The following is a 5,308-nucleotide window of genomic DNA, read 5'->3' on the forward strand; positions in this document are numbered from 1 at the left end:
GTAGCTTATTTTCTCTTTTTTCTTTCCTCACTGGGCTATTTTACCCTGTTGCAGCCCTTAGGCTTATAGCATATTGCTTTTTCTACTAGGGTTGTAGTTTAGCTAATAATAATAATAATAATAATAATAATAATAATTTCAAAAGAGGAAGGGTGGAGTAGTGAGGAACAGAAGATGCCGCTGAAGTGAGCAGTTCTTAAGAGTAAAATCCAACGTCCTAAATGAAACAAAGAAAATAAAGATTTGTTTAGTCGGTTTATTAAAGTCAGGATACGTGACCATGGCTTTATCGAAGATCCTTAGAGACGTTCCAAGTCCACAGGATTCATAAACACAGCGGTATTAAATTCCCCATTCAGCAGCTGATCTGAAATATCCCAATGATACTCAGCTAGATGTGTTATTTTTCGGGTTCTTCCCATAACTTGAATCTCATATCTTAGGCCATACAAATTACTGTCAAGCTCAGATTCGGCCCTAATTAATTAAGCAATATTACTCAGTCAGGAGTAATATAAGATTTCTTCTATATTCAATATACTTAAAAAAAACTTGAAACGTCATCTTAATTGGAAATTCTCCGTAAAAATATACTGTTCTCAGCCGTATTTCAGTAAAATACAGGCGACCGTAATTTGTACCCTTTTATGGTACTATCTTTTACGGATTGGTGACTGTAATATGACTCCTTTACGTCAATATATCGGTTTTTAAAACGGTAAATGCTTGAAAACTTTTTACCAGGATAGATACAAACATTACAAACGATCAAGTGCAGCAATATCCATAAACCGAATGTTTAAAGGTCACTCATAAACGGCAGAGGCAAGGGCCAGGTTAATGATATATAAATATGAGGTCTCATAGGAGAAATTGCGGACACTACCAGAAACGGTCGGGTTAGAGGACTGATAGAACTCTCGACCCACGGAATGCGAGCCAGTGACCCTTCCAGTAAGAACCATTCAGGCTAAAAGGCTTTAGATAAGCCTACAGAATGTCAGCCGTAAGAGATTAAGAAAAAAAAGGCCTTTAGTTCAGTGGCCTGTTGTTATTTTTGTAGATACCTGGCGCTTACTCTAGAAAAGGACTCTTCTTAGAGTAATACTCAAAAGTATTTCTATTTGGGGTTATTGAGAAATAAATTTTACAGTAGATTCTATTGTTGAAATTTCAACCATTGTAAGGATTCAAGTTTTATATACTTGCAATAGCGATTAACTATTCCTTAACAAAATAGAGAAGAAAACCATTGTTAACACTTTTCTTTTTTTACTTTCTACTCTCGCTTGATCAGTATTTTTACTTTCTACTCTCGCTTGATCAGTAATGAGATTTAATAAATTTCAGGCAATCAACTGTTATCAATAAGATGATCTGTTGTGCAAGGTTATTCATAAAACATAAAATAGCATTTTTCCTAGCAAAACTCTTATTTAGGTAATATGGACTTTGAAAGGAGTCATCGGTTGTTCAGCGAAAAAAACAAAATAAATAAAAAAATAAATAAATAAACTAGAACAGGCACTCGGTAGAGAGCATACCTTCGCCTATATCATGTTGTAGATCATATGATAGGCAATTCAATTATGCTCATTTTGGCACTAGTTTTATGCAAATCAGATAAAAATTGGCCATGGTATGGCAAAAAGACGCTAATGACCTTTTCATGACCTTGGCCTAAACTTTTGACCCAATCATTCCCAAAATCTAATAAAATTGTCCTTGGATCATGGCTAATTATGCCACCAAATTTCCTGAGATTCGGTCGAATAGTTTTTGAGATATGCGAATCACAAACACACAGACATACAAACACAGATACGCCTTTCAAAACATAACCTTCGCAACTAAATTGGCGAAGGTAAAAAATAGATCTTGTCTCTAGCCAAACAACTGAACTATTTTTACCAATGAAGCCATATTAGCTAGGCTTTGCAGCCGACCGCCTTTTGGGCGCCTTGGCGACATAAATCTTTCTGACCGAATTCTTGATGAAGTGATCGAGAGCGAAATGAACCAGTAGCCTTTTTATATTATCTCTAGGAACTTACCTAGATACGCATATATTATCTTCTCTTATTTGCACATAATAGGTTTGAAATTTCTCTTTTCAGACCAAAATGCTTTCTATTGTAATTTTTAAGAAATTATTTCATACCTCACACACCCATAAAGCAAGACTACAATAAAAACAGATGTGTCCCAAATTATATATTCAGTTCAGACAACACCTTTGCACAAGAAAGAGATTCATAAGTAATTGTTTTGGTTCATTTGATACTCACATGTGATGTTTCAGTCTATTTCACCTATTTCTTACAACTGAAAAGTATATTACAATATATACTGGAGACATTTATGCACATGGATGCTTATATATTTTTGCGTGTAGACTTAATCTTATCTATACACTTTATATAAAATTTTCTTAGACTCTTGAAAAATGAAAAAAAAAAAATAATCTTCTGTCAGCCAAAATTAACATTATTGATCAAATCTAACGTTAAAAGGTAATTTATATGGATATTTAATTTTGTGCATGTTCCTCAAATAGTTGGCGTACTGCATATTGATTTACTTGAGGGAAAAAAGCTGTTCTTGTTATGTCTCCAAGTGTGTGTAAAAGTTTCATAACTTACACTATAAGCCTTATAGTACAAAGCGTCAGAGCGAGAGTTCCTTATCCCATTCTAATTTTTTTATCTTTTCCATCATCTAAATCCTCATATTTGGTGTAATTCACTTCCAAATAATCATATCTATTATCAACACAATCTAACCGTAGTTATCACTATTGCTGCTCAAACTAAAATAACATTCCCCTTTACGTTGAATGAATACAGTAATTTTACTGTATTTTAACCCGAAAGGTCTATTTTTGCTCACAGATCATTGGTCTTGAGATGGCCACATCAAATTAGACTTTAGTTTTATGAGAGAGAGAGAGAGAGAGAGAGAGAGAGAGAGAGAGAGAGAGAGAGAGAGAGAGGCATTGCACATTTTTGTTTCCAGATTTTTATGAGCTGAAGGTGATAAAGTTCTGGATTTATTTTTCCATGTTTTCCTGCCTCTTATGGAAGAGGTAATTTCCCACATTCTTTAAGAGAAAGTATCACTAATGCTTTGCATAGCTATCATGAAATATGAAGTCCCACTTAATTAAAAGAAAAATCTCCCTCTGCGTTACTTGAATTGATACATGAGCACTTTATACGTATGGGTGCATATATACATGTCTGCGATTGTTTACATCCGTTTAAACTTAGATAAATTACAAGTTTGGTGCTTTTATTCAAGGTCCTTTAAAATGTGGGTCCTTGGATGTATCTGCAGATCATCGCTATTCACAATTCGATACTGCTCTTGTTTAAATTGAGAAAAAAAATTAATGACATATCACTGTCTTGCACCATTACAGTGATTTTTTGATAAACAACATTACCAACATTTCAGTGCTTTGAAAATGAACATATCGCTCTAAAACACCACGTAAAAATGACAAATTGTCACCTGTCCAAACCATTTACTTCCTATTGATGTATCAAGGGGGTGTAGCTCAGTGGTAGAGCGTTCGCTTTGCATGTGAAAGGCCCCGGGTTCGATCCCCGGCACCTCCAGAGCCACCGACTGTTGGGGATGTAGCTCAGATGGTAGAGCGCTCGCTTAGCATGTGAGAGGTACGGGGATCGATGCCCCGCATCTCCACGGGTGGTCGCATTTTTTATTTCTTATTTATAATTTTTTTTTCCAGCTTATTTCCTACTATGAACTTATTTTTTTCAGTATAAGATAAAAATGGCTATTTTATTACGATCGATTATTTTTCGAGAGAGAGAGAGAGAGAGAGAGAGAGAGAGAGAGAGAGAGAGACTCCGAAGTATGTACAGCACCCACCACTATTTCCTCTTAATATAATCCTATTACATCGGAAGGAAGGTTTAACTGCGAGTATTTCTGGGCAAAAGGGATTATTTTGGCGAGCATATTGCCTCCCAAATTTGGTTAGCTTCTACTGTGCTGGTTAATAAAGAAATTAAATTGAGCAGAATTTGATTTCGCATATGTGTGTGCATACGTGTATGTATATGTACATACAAATATATATACATATGGATAGATAGATAGATAGATAGATAGATAGATAAATAGATAGATAAATAGATAGATATTTCTATTGACCACAATACAAAATAATCTGAATTTTACAAAAGAATATTTGGTCCAAATTACAAAATTAGATACAATAGATTTTGTACAATATCTTATACAAACTAAATTAATTTTAATTACACATATATTGTACTAAAACTAAAAACAATACCAATTTATCTATACGCCATCAACAAGTTCCTGTAATTACAATTTTACACATTATAATAATGTTACATTCAATACAAAGAAAGAAGCTCACGTACAATTTTACATACTACATCATAATCAGTTCTGATTACTAGCAAGTCCAAAGCTGTAAGGAAAGTGGACAATTTTCAATGACATGAGTCTCTTTCTGGACTCCACCGCATGAACATAACCTCTCATCCATTGGCAGACGGCCTCTACCTCTTCTGTTCCAACGACCTGTTTCAACTGCCATGATACACGTTTTATTTCATTAAGTCTTAATTGGTTTGTATAAATGCCGTGAACGACTAAATCTGGGTTAACAGTTTTATAGAATACAATCCTATTGGAATTGAAGTTTCTGACCCTTAATTGCAGTTCATATTTTCCTTCCTCAATATCGTCAGTATTATCAGAGATAAGGTTTCGTATATACCTCGAAACAGAGTCATTATAGTTCATTACTATTCGCATGGCATGAATTAAAGGGTCATCATCCATATTATTCCTTTCAAGCCAAATCTTTTTAAAGAATTTCCTTTGCCTCGATTTTATTAATGCCTTCATCGGCGGAAGTCCCAGTTCTACCATACATACGTCATTATTAGTAGTTTTCCTGACCCCAAAAGTTGTTTAATACACCATGTATATTGCTTTTCGATGGGTTTAATATCACTATTTAGCCATGACTCACATGAATATAATATAGCCTAGTTGACAAAATTTTCTTCTTAACTAAAAATGGCCCATCATTGTTTCTACTCATAAATGAAAAAAAATTTCAGAGTATGAGACATTTTACTAATCGCATGCTGCTTGATAGCTGTTATGGGAGAACCATCATCTGTAAAAGGACTGCCCAGACAAATGTACTGATTACATCACATCAGAATTACATACCATGGGTTCTTTGTCTTTTCTAATACCAATAATCACCATTAATTTACTTTTACTGTCATTAATA

At 34.3% G+C, this 5,308-nt stretch overlaps 1 non-coding gene across 1 annotated transcript; it reads left to right on the forward strand.

Moving 5' to 3' along the window:
• The first annotated feature begins 3,548 nt into the window (after positions 1–3,548).
• TRNAA-UGC (transfer RNA alanine (anticodon UGC)) lies at positions 3,549–3,620 on the forward strand. The gene has a single exon. It is a non-coding gene; the product is annotated as a tRNA-Ala (tRNA).
• The last annotated feature ends 1,688 nt before the right edge of the window (positions 3,621–5,308 follow it).

The sequence above is a fragment of the Palaemon carinicauda genome, chromosome 19 (genome assembly GCF_036898095.1).
Source record: "Palaemon carinicauda isolate YSFRI2023 chromosome 19, ASM3689809v2, whole genome shotgun sequence".
Taxonomy (NCBI): Eukaryota; Metazoa; Arthropoda; class Malacostraca; order Decapoda; family Palaemonidae; genus Palaemon; species Palaemon carinicauda.